Here is a 14,068-nt window from a genome sequence, read left to right on the forward strand (position 1 = left end):
GACTAGAGATCATAATACCCATAACACACCATACTCTAATTTGATAGAAAACTTGAGAAATTGATTGGGATTCATGGATGAAAGATTCCATGAATCAATGCCACATACCTTAAGTGAGAAAATCAAATAATTTGGAAGAACTTGAGATTTTTGAGTGAATTTACTTGATGTCTTCAATGGGGCCCTTGAGAGTCTTTTGTAGAGAGAAATATTTGAGTAGGTAAATTGTAGAAGAATGAATAGAATTAGAGGTTTAAGTTAATTTACAGAGCTAAATTAGGTCCTAAAAACATCTAGGTTCATTAACTAACAATTAAAAAAAAGTCTAAAGTGTACGCGACGCGGAGGTGTCCTCTGCTAGTCCAATTTTGAGCAAATGAGATTTTGGCCAAATTTTAACTTGGGGAAAAATTGCACTGAACGGGAGCAAGTCCGTGACGCGGACTTTTTGCGTACTTTACTGTTTTGCGCAGTTTCTTTGAAAAATCTATCTTCCGATATATGGGTCCTAAAAATCCATCGAAACCATTTTCCCGTAGATTTTTACCCCCTGATCAATATTTTGGAATCAAATTTTCCAAAAAGATTAAGGATGATGCATTAAATGAGCGTCCTATTCCCAAGGCATTCTTAAGGCACTTGTGAGCATTTTAAGGAATGTTACAATTGGCCTTCGCCAACGCGGATACTTGTTCGCGAATGTAGAGAACAAATAACTTAACCTACACGAACGCGGCCCAAGGCCGACGAAAGGGGAGAACAAAAAGGCGCACCTCCGCAAATGCGGCCAAGGACCTACAAATGCAGAGAGTAAATTACAGGTGCACTAGCAACTGTGCTGGTGCATTTCACTAAGGGTAAAAAAAGTCCCTCGATAGGGGGGCTCAAAACTCATTTGGAATCCCGTTAACACAAATGAACTATGCTACACAAATAAAAATGATATTCTAGACTCAATGAAATCAACAAATTCCCAACGGAGGTCGTTTCGATGAAAAGATGACCAGAGTCAAAGATTTTCAAAGGAAGACAAATAAATGGTACAAACGACCTACAAATCATTCTGAGCACCTCGGGAACTGAACTAAAGGTCATTCCATACCAAACTTTGTATTTTGGAGCTAACCGTGCTGAAGGAATTTTCATCCAAGCGTGTTTGCTCAAAATGTTGATCGAAGTCAAACTTGGCCAAAACTTTAAAGTTAAATCGATAAATCGCACAAACTCAAAATGAAGACTCCAAAACCTAACCCAACCTTCCTCCTATGGGATGTGATCATAACATGATATTGAGATGTTAGAAATTATGTATGTTATTGTTTCACCCTTGTGGGGGCTTCTTTATATCACTTCGCCCATGTGGAGGCTTATTTGTATTGATTAGCCCATGTGGGGGCATTATGTGATATTATTTTATGCTTCGAGAGCATGTAATTCATGAGATCACCCGTGAGAGGGGATTGAACTATTTTTTTTATCAATTCTTAAAATGAAATGAACATTTTCAAAATGTAAATACAAGTTTCAAATGAATTTTTTCATTACTTTTGTCATATGAGGTAGTATATTATGATTTATCGAGTTTGGGGACTTTGAACTATTTTATACTTTTGTTGGACTGATTATGCCTCGTGTTATATGTATTGTGATGCATTCATCCTCATTCATCATATTATTATTCATGAAAAGCTAAGAAGTGTGGAGTACTATTTTGAGATAGAAAATAAAACACCTTATGTATCCTTGATCAAGAGCTAGGTGGCAAGTTGATGAGATATTGAAATCATGAGATTTGGTACATGGACTATGACTTCTCCATGGGTCCTTATCTTGGGAGCTGAAGCTCGGCAAGGTGTAGATGACAGGTTGTGTGACAACCTTAGTTCCACTACATCATTTCATCATTGCATTGCATTGTATTGGCTTGCTTATGTGTTCATAAATTTAGTATTTTGATATGAGTTATGTTTAACCTTACTTGTTTACTTTACTCATGCCAATTTATATAAATTGGTGGCATCGATGTTGGAGTGGGACTTTTCTATATATAGATGGAAGCATTTTGTGGTTTATTTAGTGAGTTTTATTAGCTATATTATAATCAGTTGGTCAAGCCTACTAAGTACCTATGGATTGTAGTCACTCCTACTTCTATTATCTTTTTGATATACATCCTAGTAAGGGGATTCCTCGTGGTGATTGATCGGATCTAGCTTGTTGAGTCCATTTGGAGGTATGGTGAGATCTTGCTTTCCAGATTGCCAATGGATTCCATCTATATTTTATAGTATTTATTTTTGTTTAAAGAACTTGAGATGTACTTTAGATTACTGAGATGTATTAGATGTTCTTTATGCATATGAAACCACATTTTGGAAATTTTCTTGTTTTATCTCGTTCTTCTTTCATTTATTGCCCGACTCCACTCTAGGAGTCTCGTATGTGTTTTAATCTTTTTTGACAACTTCTGAGATAAATTTTAGTTAGATTGTTCGGCTTACACACTAGGTTGTATTTAGGATTTTTTGGGGTGTGACAAATTGATATCAAAGTACTAGGTTCACTGGTTTCATAAGTTAAAGAGTAGGGTATCTAGTAGAGTCTTTTGAATCGGTATATAGACACTCATACCTATCTTCGAGAGGATATAAGATATTTAGTAGGAAAAATTTCTTCTATTTGATTCTTTTCGTACGAGTTATTCATATAGTGTTGTAAATCTCTAATCTATATTTTCTTCGCAAATGGTAAGGACTAAAGCTAGAGTCTTAGAGAGTGAGGCCGTACCTACTAACCGAGCCCTAGTCAATAGGCGAGATAGATAATGCGGTGGGGTTAGGGGTCGTGGATGAGTGAGAGGGCCAGCACCTGCTCAAGGATGAGCTAGAGAGGCTTTTCTTGATTCCCTACATGAGCATGATGATGATATTGAGCAGCAACTGAGAAGACGGGACCTGCCCAGGCTTCTCTTTCACCAGATAATACTTTGATGATTTAAGAGTTGATTATTAAGCTATTAACTAGATTGGATAGTGTAAGTCATTTTGGTATTCTTCCGGGTACATCAGGTTCTCCTATCATAGTTGGTGCTACATAACTGGTTCAGGGCCTAGTGTAGGATTTCAAAATCCTAGTTCTTCTTCAATGCCTTCTATTTCTCTTTGAGATTTGCATCCCCACCTATTTCTTCTAGTGCTGCCATATCAGTTTCTAAGCATAAGAGCTTTAAGAGATTTGTTCGATTAATACCTCTTAGGTTTAATGGAATGGCAAAGGAGAAGGCTTATGATTTCTTGACTGAGTGCCAAGACAAGTTGTTCAACCTGGGTATCTTAGAGGCATATATAGTGTCCTACACCTCTTATCAGTTTGCAGGAATGGCTAAGAAATGATGGAGATTGGTTGTTTGCTCGTAGGCCTATTCGTTCTCCTATTATGAGTTGGGAACAGTTTACTGAGGAGTTGCCTGAAAGGTTTGTGTCGTATAGTCTTCGTGATCAATGCAGGGATGAGTTTTGATAGATTAGAGTAGGGTTCCCTATCAATTTCTGAGTACGAGGCTCATTTTCATGAGTTATCTTGTTATTCCTTATTAAGTATTCCTACTAAGTTTGAGCCGATTCATAAGTTGATAAAGGGTTCGTCAGTTATCTTTAGGAGGCCACAACCTCTCTTGTGTTATCAAGTGGTTTATTTCAGAGTATTATCGACCATGATAGGATGATTCAAGTATACGACATACTAGAAAGGGTGGTGACGCTAAGAGATTTCATCACTAGGATCATTTTAATGGTCATTCATCCAGAGTTTAAGATTATTCACATCGCGGAACCCATGGATATCAAGGTAGACTAGTACAAGTAGCAATTTAAGGTATAATTAGTATTGGTGGCCTAGTCAGACCAGTCAAGGTACCCATAGTGGTTCTTCGGGTCAGGAAGGACGTACAAACTCTTCTAATTATTCTCAACGAGGTTCAGGTCCTCAAGGTTGTTTTTTTTGTGATGAGTTTGGGCACAAGGCAAAGGATTGCCCCAAACTTGCTTCTTCTATTATTTAGCTAGGGTCATAGATTGTTCGTGCTAAGCTATTTTTTGTTGTTTGAGGTACTTCATAGATTACTACAGATGGTACCAAGGGTAGAGCTTAAGGAGCTCAACGCGGTGCTTGTGGTGGTTCTTAAGCTAGTGGTGATCTTAGAATATGCTATGTTATATCAAGTAGATGTGAGGCAGACGCCTCAGATAAAATGATTACAAGTATCATCCCAGTTTTTCATCACACTGCTACAGTGTTATTCGATCCGCGGTCTACCTACTCTTATGTGTCTAATTATTTTGCCGGAGGTGTTAATTGTGTGTGAGCCTCTTGCAGTACCTATTAGTATATCTACTCTGGTAGGTAATTCTTTGTTGGTGGATCGAGTGTATCGGGGGTGTGTAGTGATATTTTTAGGTAGTGAGACTCTAACAGACTTGAGCTTATTATATATGCTTGAATTTGATGTGATATTGGGGACTGGTTATCTCTCTATCATACAAATCAAGATTGTTATGCTAAGATCATGACCTTAACTTATCTTGGTTTACTTCGATTGGTGTAGAAGGGTACTCCGAGTTCGTATCCAAAGAGGGTGATATCTTTCCTTTATGCACATTGCATGATGGAAAATGAGTGATTACCTAGTTTGGATCATGTCTGTGATCTTAGAAAGGATTTATCTCTTTTGGAACCACGAGGGTGGTGAAAGAGTTTATGGATGTGTTTTCTATAAGATTACCTAGTATTCCTACGAACCGCGACATTGACTTCGTGATTGATTTAGAGTCGAGCACCGAACCCATTTCTATTTCCCCTTATCGAATGGCTCTAGCCAAGTTTGAAGGAGTTGAAAAGCAATTGGAAGATTTGTTGAACAAAGAGTTTATTTGGCCTAATGTTTCACTATGGGGTACACCGATCTTATTTATGAAGAATAAAGATGGTACTATGAGGATGTGTATTGATTATTGATAGTTGAACAAGGTTACAATAAAGAATAAGTATCATCTTCCTCGCATTGATTATTTATTTGATCAGCTTCAAGGTGCATTAATGTTTTTCAAGATTGACTTGAGGTCGAGTTACCATCAGTTGAGTGTTCAGGATTCTGATATTCTGAAGACCTCTTTCAGGAATCGTTGTGGGCATTATGAGTTTGTGGTCATGTCCTTTGAACAGACTAACGCCCCTAATATCTTTATGGAGTTGACGAATCGGGTGTTTCAACCTTTTTGGATTCCTTAGTGATTGTATTCATTGATGATATATTGATTTACTCTAAGAATGAGGCCGGTCATGTTTGTCACTTGAGGATCGTACTTCAGAGATTGAGAGATGAGAAGTTGTATGCAAAGTTCTCCAAGTGTGATATTTTGGCTTGAGTCTGTGGATTTCTTAGGTCATGTGGTGATCAAGGAAGGGATTATGATTGATCCAGCCAAGGTTATAGCGGTTCTGATTGGAAGAGACCTATTTCCCCAACCGACAGAGGCGTATCCAGGACTTCGAGAGTATGAGTTCACTATTACAAAAATATGGATCTAAGATATAAATTTAATTCATTCCACTTTTAGGTTCTTAACACTACACAATTAAGAATAGATGAATCTAAGATAAAAACCTGATCCATTTGACTTTTACATTCTTAACACTGAACCTATTGCAGTGCTAAAAAATATTAGCAATATTCAATGTGACACACTTAAAGTTTTTGAAAGATTAAAACAAAAAAATAAAAGAAAAATTAATTGAAATGCCAAAAGTGTTACCGATAACCACTTGGAGAGGTGTTACTAAACTTTAGAAAGAGCAAAAAAAGGACAAATATAAGATTTAAATTTCTAACCTCACTTAGAGAGGTGAACCCAATTATCATCACGTTATATAATACTTTGAACATGGGTTCACACATCTATATTTAAATATTTTTTAAAAAATATTACACTACTATATATGATCTAGGGAGGGAAGCATGGGTTCACGTGAACCCATGACCCCCTAGATACGCCCCTACCTATCAAGAATTAGAGTTTCATTAGGTTAGCGGGTTATTATCTATGATTCATCCAAGGTTGCTCTTTTGTCACAACTCCATTGACTAAGTTGATTCAGAAGACTATGGTATTTCAGTGAACAGATGAGTGCGAGGTGAGCTTTCAAAAGCTCAGGGAGTTATTGACCTCGACACCTATTTTTCCAATACCCAAGGAGGGTATGAAATTTGTTGTATTTTCTAATTCTTTGGGTGTCGCTTAAGTGGTGCGTTAATGCAAAAGGAGAGAGGTATAGCCTATGTTTCTCGACAGTTGAAAGTGCATGAGAAGAAGTTCCCTACTTATGATCTAGAGCTAGTGGCGATAGTCTTCGTTTTGAAATTATGGAGGCATTACCTATATGGTGTGCACTTTGAAGTCTTTATCGAGCATCGTAGCCTCAAATATCTCTTTTCTTAGCCGAATTCAAACATGAGGCAACATAGATAGTTTGATTTGTTGAAAGACTATGACATTACTATCCTTTATCATCCGGGGAAGGCAAATGTAGTAGCGAATTCTTTGAGTTGGAAAGCACCTAGTATGGGTAGCTTAGCATTTCTTAACTATAAGAAAAGATCTTTTATATTGGAGGTCAGTCATTGGCTAGACAATTAGTCAGACTTGATACTTCAGCACCTCATCGTATTTTAGACTTCATTGAGGCTAGGTCTACATTGATGGATCAGATTCTTGCCCATCAATTTGATGATGACAAGTTGAGATTGATTCAGGACAAAGTGTTAAGAGGTGAAGCTAAGTCGTCTTCTCTTGATCCCGAGGGAGTTTTGAGTATTGGTGATTGTATTTGTGTACCTAGAGTTGGTGGTTGGGTGTATATGATATTAAAAGAGGCTCATTGTTCGAAGTATTATATTCACCCGGAGGCAGCCAAGATGTATAATAATTTGAAGCAACACTATTTGTCACGCCCCGAGAGGGTACCCTAGGCGTGTACGTCACTCAGAAACTATCTCTGGCCTTTGAGAAAATAACTTGGTCTCATCACTCATTCGTTCATCAGCGTAAGACTTAAGTGAAAATAAGAATACTTATGTGGACTCGCCATCATCAACATCAAATAAAAGAAATAATCCTTAGAAGTAGTTTCAAAGGAGAACTACTCCAATTACAACATCAAACTCTGTCTATGAAGCCTCTAACACTATTGGACGGTGCCAATGACATGTCCATGTCTATCTCTAAAGAAACATAATAATCAACAATAATAAAAGAATAAAAAGTTCCTCCGAATACAAAAAGGACTCACCAAATAGCTGGAAAGTAATGATCCTTAACGATGCGCTTGTTGAGGATCTCTAACACCTGTATCTACATCATAAAATGATGCAGGTCGAATGACTTCAGTACATGGAATGTAAGAGTATGTAAAATGGCAAGAAAGTAAGGACAGATATTAATAAACTTCTCTCAAGAAGACTCGGCTTAGAACTCAACATCATCTCAACATCAATATATAATGCAAGTTTAAAAATAATAATAATAAGCAATACTTACTCAGTTGGAAGTTTCTCTAATTGAAACCCATCACTTATGAGCTAGTGATGATTAAATGAAGCGATGTCATTGCCACATCCATCCAATATCTTGCCATGGTAAATGACATCATCATATTGGATCCAATCATCAAAGTCCTCTTTTTGAGACTTAAGAGGTATAGCCTCCATCCTACGCTGGCTATGTAGTTCTGGTGTTTGAGTCAATTAAACTCTTACCCAACTCATTGGTCAATACTACTCCCAAAATATGTGCTCATATAAACATTATCATCTAGTCTTATTGGAAAAACATCAAACTTATCTTATTACCTCTTCATCAATCATTACACTTCAAAATATTATGTACATCTCATCAAAACATCTTGCTCAAATTCATTTAAAATCATTTTTTTTGCTCTTTCAAAACTCAATAAAATACATATATAGTATTAATTCAAATCACTTTTTTTGTCAATAAATATTAAAAGCCAACATTTTTACTTAAAATACGTGTAAAAATATTCATGAACATCAAATCAATTAGGGTTCATGGGAAGTAGCCACGAACAATAATTCCAATAATATGAGAGATAAAAATAATGATAATCTTAAAGCATAAATATATCTAACTCAATAGAAGAAAATTAGCTCATTTAGAATTCAAAAATTAGGATAAACTCAATTATAACTCAATTATGATGAATTTAATTATTGGGCGCATGGACGAACTCAATCCAATGCTATGAATAGCCTTACATACTTGGAATTTGAAGTTTTACTCCGAATTGAAGAACTCAATGACTACTCTTGAACCCCTAGCCTTTTCTCTCCATCGGAGCATTTTGTGTACTACCCGAAGTATACAAATTACCAAAATAGTATTTCTACACTACTAAAAACTAAAACTATATTTGAGAATAAGTAAAGAAGTGTATAGAGAGAAGAGTTGCTTGAGAAAGCTTGATGAATAAAATGAGAAAATAAAGTGGGTATTTATAGGTGTGGAGGAGGGACCTAACAATAAATAAAAATAATTACAAAGGATGATCTTAAAATTCAATGGAGGATTGTGATCTCATGGATGATGTCAAATGGAGGACTATTGATGTCATGAGTGATGTCAAATGGATCTAGATCTTTCCATGGTTGGTGAGATGAACCTTCTTTTAGCGGAATATGCTTTTTTGGAGTTGTGTTTGAATAAAATAAATTCCTAATTAGGATTTAGTGTCTTCATATGAATTGTAGATCTAGAAGATAATTTCATGTAATTCAAGAATCAATCAATTTTGAGCATCCTACCGTGAGATATGATTTTTCTCCTACAAATACTCTATTTCATCACAACACCATATCTGACAAAATATAATTTATTTGACCTACGTATCCTCCGAATCTTAAGATATGATCTACATGAAAGTTGTAGGTAATGTTGTTGGAGTTATTTAAATATTTGAATCACCTAATTATGACTATTATATGAAAAGTTATGCCCAAAATAAAAAAGCAGTATCATTTTCATCGAGAATTAAAACACCACATATAATGTTTTAGGGGGTGTTACACTATTGGTGGTATTATATGAAAAAATACATTATAGAATTTATATCCAAGTGTTTGAATTTCTTTCAAGTGAAGTATGAGTATCAAAGGCCAGGATGGTACGATGCAAAGGAAGCTCATTCTCGAGTGGATATGGGAGCGCATCAATATGGACTTCATGGTTGGATTACCCTTGACTTTGGGTAAGCATGATTTTGTTTGGGTGATTGTGGATAAGTTGACCAAATTGGCTCATTTCATTTTGGTTAAGACTAGTTATAATGCAGAGCAGTTGGCCAGGATTTACATTCATTAGATTGTTTAGTTACATAGAGTACCTATTTTTATTGTGTCTGATAGAGGTACACAGTTTACCTCACATTTCTAGAGCTCTATGTAGACAGGTACTAAGCTTGAGTTGAGTATTAATTTTCATCCTTAGACCGATGATCAGTTGAGCGAACTATTCAAGTGCCAGAGAACATATTTTTTGCTTGTTTTATGGACTTTAGTAGTCATTGGGACCAATTCTTACCCCTTGCAGAGTTTGCCTCTAATAATAGTTATTATTCCAGCATTCAGATGGCATTGTTTGAGGTATTGTATGGGAGGAGGTATAGATCTCCCATTAGCTGGTTTGATTCATTTGAGATACGACCTTGGGGTACAGATTTGTAGAGGGACTACATGGATAAGGTGAATTGATTCGGCAATGTCTTGTGACAGCCTAGGCGTGTTTTGATGTGTCCTTTGTTATTTTTGAGCCTTTTTTGCTCAAATTTTTGCCTACCAAGAGTTTGATGAGGTTTGGGAAGAAAGGAAAGATTATTTCAAAGTTTATTGGCCCGTTTGAGATTTTGAAGAAGTAAGGAGATATAGCTTATAGGTTGGCTTTACCTCCAACCCTTTCAGCAGTTCAACTCGTGTTTCATGTTTTGATGCTTAAAAGATACCATCATAATGATTCTCATGTGATTCAGCGGGACTCGATTGCTTTGGATCGGGATTTGTCCTTTGAAGAGTAGCCTGACAGACTAGATAGTTTAAATCCAAGCATATTGATTCAGTGAAAGTGCAGTAGAGGCACCAGCTAGTTGAAGAGACTAATAGGAGATGGAGTTCGATATGCATTCTGGATACCCTAAACTTTTCAGCTCTTCAGGTACCTTATTTTGTTTATCATTTAAGGACGAACGAGTGTTTTATTGGTGGATAGTGTAACGTCCTATTTCATGAGAAATTACTTTTATGTGTGAAATAACCATTTTGCTCTTCTCCTCGGCATTTTATGCTTAATATGTGTTGTGGGAGTGGTTGGCAATGTCCCCGATGCAATCGGGTGAGATTTTAATGATTTTGAGCCTTTGAGTTTAGTTATATTGAAATAGTTTACTTTTGTCAATGTTATGATATCTGAGCATTGGATGGTGATTATGTCAGTTCTGTTGCATCTGAAATGTCAAGTTTGATTTAGTAGGGTGGTTGGTTAATGCCCCGAGACTTTAGATTGTATTTTGGGTATTTAGCCGAGAAGTTGTGAGTTAGGCCTAAAGAGAGGTCCAAGATGGTATTTCTATCATAATGATATTTTTTCAGGAATCTAACGATTCCATTGAGTTCGGACAGTCTAGTGGAGTAGCATATTCAATTTATTTTTATCAGACCCCAAATGATTTTGAGGATCCGATCGGAGACTTTGAGTTATAGTTAGTTTGTTGGTTTCTGGTACAGGTTTAATACTCTTCATAGCGACCATTAGGCCCACGTTCGGGATGAGTTACCTTGTTGAGCCTCACGATCATAGCTGGTGGTCACGCGATCACAGTGGGTATCTATCTCATACTTCTCAATCGCAGCCAGTTGGCCTGCGTTCACGATGAGGTGTCCCATGCCCCATGCTTTGTGATTGCGGTAGGTGGTCCGCGATCGAGGTCGGTTCCTTTCTCTGTACTTCGTGATTGCATGGATTAATGACCCACGATAACGGTGAACAAAAATTAATTGGACAGAATAAAATATGGGATTGTTCCCCTTTTTTCACATTTCACCATTTTCAAATAATTGGAAGTTAGGAGAGGTGATTTTTGATGTAAATTCGTTGGGGTAAGTTTCTTTAATGATTCTTTATCAATTTCTTTAATTATTATCTTTCAAAATTCTTTAAAATGAAGATTTCATATGTGGGTTTTGGAGGTTTTTTTCTTCCCCAAATTGAAAGATTGGTAATTCTTTGAATATGAACTCAATTCTTACTCGTTTTAATGGGTTTTTCAACCACAAACTCAGTTTTATTTCTAGATTTTTAAATAAATTTTTGATTTTAACCTTCTCGATTTCGAAGAGATTTTTGGACAATTTTAATCCTAATTCCTAAACTTAGTAATATGGGTGTAGTTAGGACCCTTTTAATGAATACTTTCCATTCTTGATAGTTGTGGATCATTTCGGAGTCACTAATAGGGGAAAAGCTCTGGTAGAGTGGTTCGGGTGAAGTTTCGACCTTTGAGGTAGGTTTGGCTCATCATTCTTCTAGACTAGGTTGGATAGTTAATCATTCTTATGAATTAGGCTATGAGCTGGGATTGTAGCATGAGATTGAGGTGTTGGAAATTGTGGATTTTATTGTTTCGCCCATGTGGGGGCTTATTTGTGTTAATTAGCCTGTGTGGGGGCCTTATGTGATATTATTTTACGTTTCAAGAGCATTTGATTCATGAGATTACCCTTGAATTCCATCTATCTTTTATAGTCTTTATTTTTATTTCGAAGACTTAAGATGTACTTCAGATTATTGAGATATATTAGATGCTCTTTATGCTTATGATATCGAGTTTTGAAAATTATTTTTATTTTTTTCGTTTAATTTTTTTTATTTTTTTTATTTTAATTTTTTATTTATTTTTATTATTCTAATTTTTTTCTAAAATTATTATTATTTTTATTATTATTATTATTATTATTATTATTATTATTTCATTTCCTTCTCATTCTCAACTTTTACTTCGTGTGATTCCATGCAATTTTTGATAGGAAAAATTGGAAGAATATACACTTTAAGACTTTTATTTTTAATACATGACAACACTCTTATTTAGTTACACCTACATAATAATATTTTATTTATTTTATTATTTTAATTCATTTTTTTCCTTTTTTAATTGCATGTTGAATTTTGGGGAAATTAAAATAGTCCTACTTTTTATATTCCCACGATTTTAATTGGATACGTTTCCTTTTCTATCATTTATTTTCCTTCTCTCTCTTTGATTCTTTTCTCTTTCCCTGCCTTTTCAATCTCTTTCTCTTTCTTCTTGACCTTTCAATTTCTTTTACTGCTGAAAATCAATGGTAAGAACATAAAATCGAAGCTTTCTTCTTTACACACAAAGGAAATTTTGAAAAGAAATCAGAATGGATTTTTTTTATCCAAATAAATTTGTACTCCCATATCATTATAGATTATTAGCGGTGGCCATCTATCACTCGCAACATATTTGATTTCCAACTCAAATATAGTTGTATCCACACCCAATTGGAAAGCAATAGTGTTTATTAAGTCAACATAGTTGATTTTGAGTCATATATCACTCTTTCGATCTTGGAATCCACCTTTCCTGCATTACATTTGAATAAATAGTAATAGTCAGAATATAATCAACTAATATCATACTTATTTATATTTAAAAAATGTTAAAATTTTATTGATGGTAATATTAGTTTTGTTATATTATTGGTTATGACGTTGGTATTGGTTTATGCAATAACTTTAAATATTATTACACCATAATTGAATCAAACTATTAGCAAATTTTTCACATTTGTCACTATATTACTCTAAAATATGTTGAAAAGCGCATGCATATAAAGTTTTATTTGCAGAGTTGGTTATTGTTATATTATGAAAATATACCAATATTTACATCATTTTCAACTCAATACCATGACTTGCACCATATTATACTCAAAACTTATATATATATATATATATATATATATATATATATGTATGTATATATATCACAATACAACAACAACCCAGTGAAATTCCAAAATGTGAGGTTTGGGGAGGGTAAAGTGTATGCAAACCTTACTCCTATCAAGGTAGGACGGTTGTTTCCGAAAGATCCTCGGCTCAATAAAAGCATAAAAAGAGGTTAGATAAGGTTAAAAAGTTCAAAGCGATATGGGAAAGAAAATAACGAAAGAGACACAGATAAAATAGAGTAATCAAAGTACAGAAAGTAATAGATAATAACAGAAATCAAAGCATAAGAAATTATAGTGCGCTAATGCGCCTACTAATAAAGGAGAATAACGAGACTATGTACTAGCCTTCTACCCTAATATGAGTCCTCCACACCCTCCTATCTAAGTTCATGTCCTCGGTAAGCTGTAGCTACGCCATGTCCTATCTAATCAACTCTTCCCAATATTTCTTTGGCCTACCCCTACCTCTTCTGAAATCATCCATGACCAACCTCTCATACCTCCGCACTGGGGCATCTGTGTCTCTCTTTTTCACATGCCCAAACCATCTCAGTCGTAGTTCCCGCATCTTGTCTTCTATTGAGGCCACTCCTACATTATCCCGAATAGCCTTGTTTCTAATCATGTCTCTCCTGGTATTCCCACACATCCATCCCAACATTCTCATCTCAGCAACTTTCATCTTTTGAATGTGAGAGACCTTAACTGGCCAACACTCCGCCCCATATAATATATTCGGTCTAACAACCACTTTGTAGAACTTGCCCTTAAGTTGTGGTGGCACCTTCTTGTCATATAGCACACCAAAAGAGAGCCTTCATTTTATCCACCCTGCCCCAATACGGTGTGTGACACCATCGTCAATCTCTCCTCTGCCTTGCATGATAGACCCAAGGTACTTAAAACTACTTTTCTTTTGGATGGCCTGGTCACCGAGCCTAACTTCCGCGCCAACCTCCTAGGGTG

This window comes from Solanum dulcamara, chromosome 10 (assembly GCF_947179165.1).
Source record: "Solanum dulcamara chromosome 10, daSolDulc1.2, whole genome shotgun sequence".
In the NCBI taxonomy this organism is placed as follows: Eukaryota; Viridiplantae; Streptophyta; class Magnoliopsida; order Solanales; family Solanaceae; genus Solanum; species Solanum dulcamara.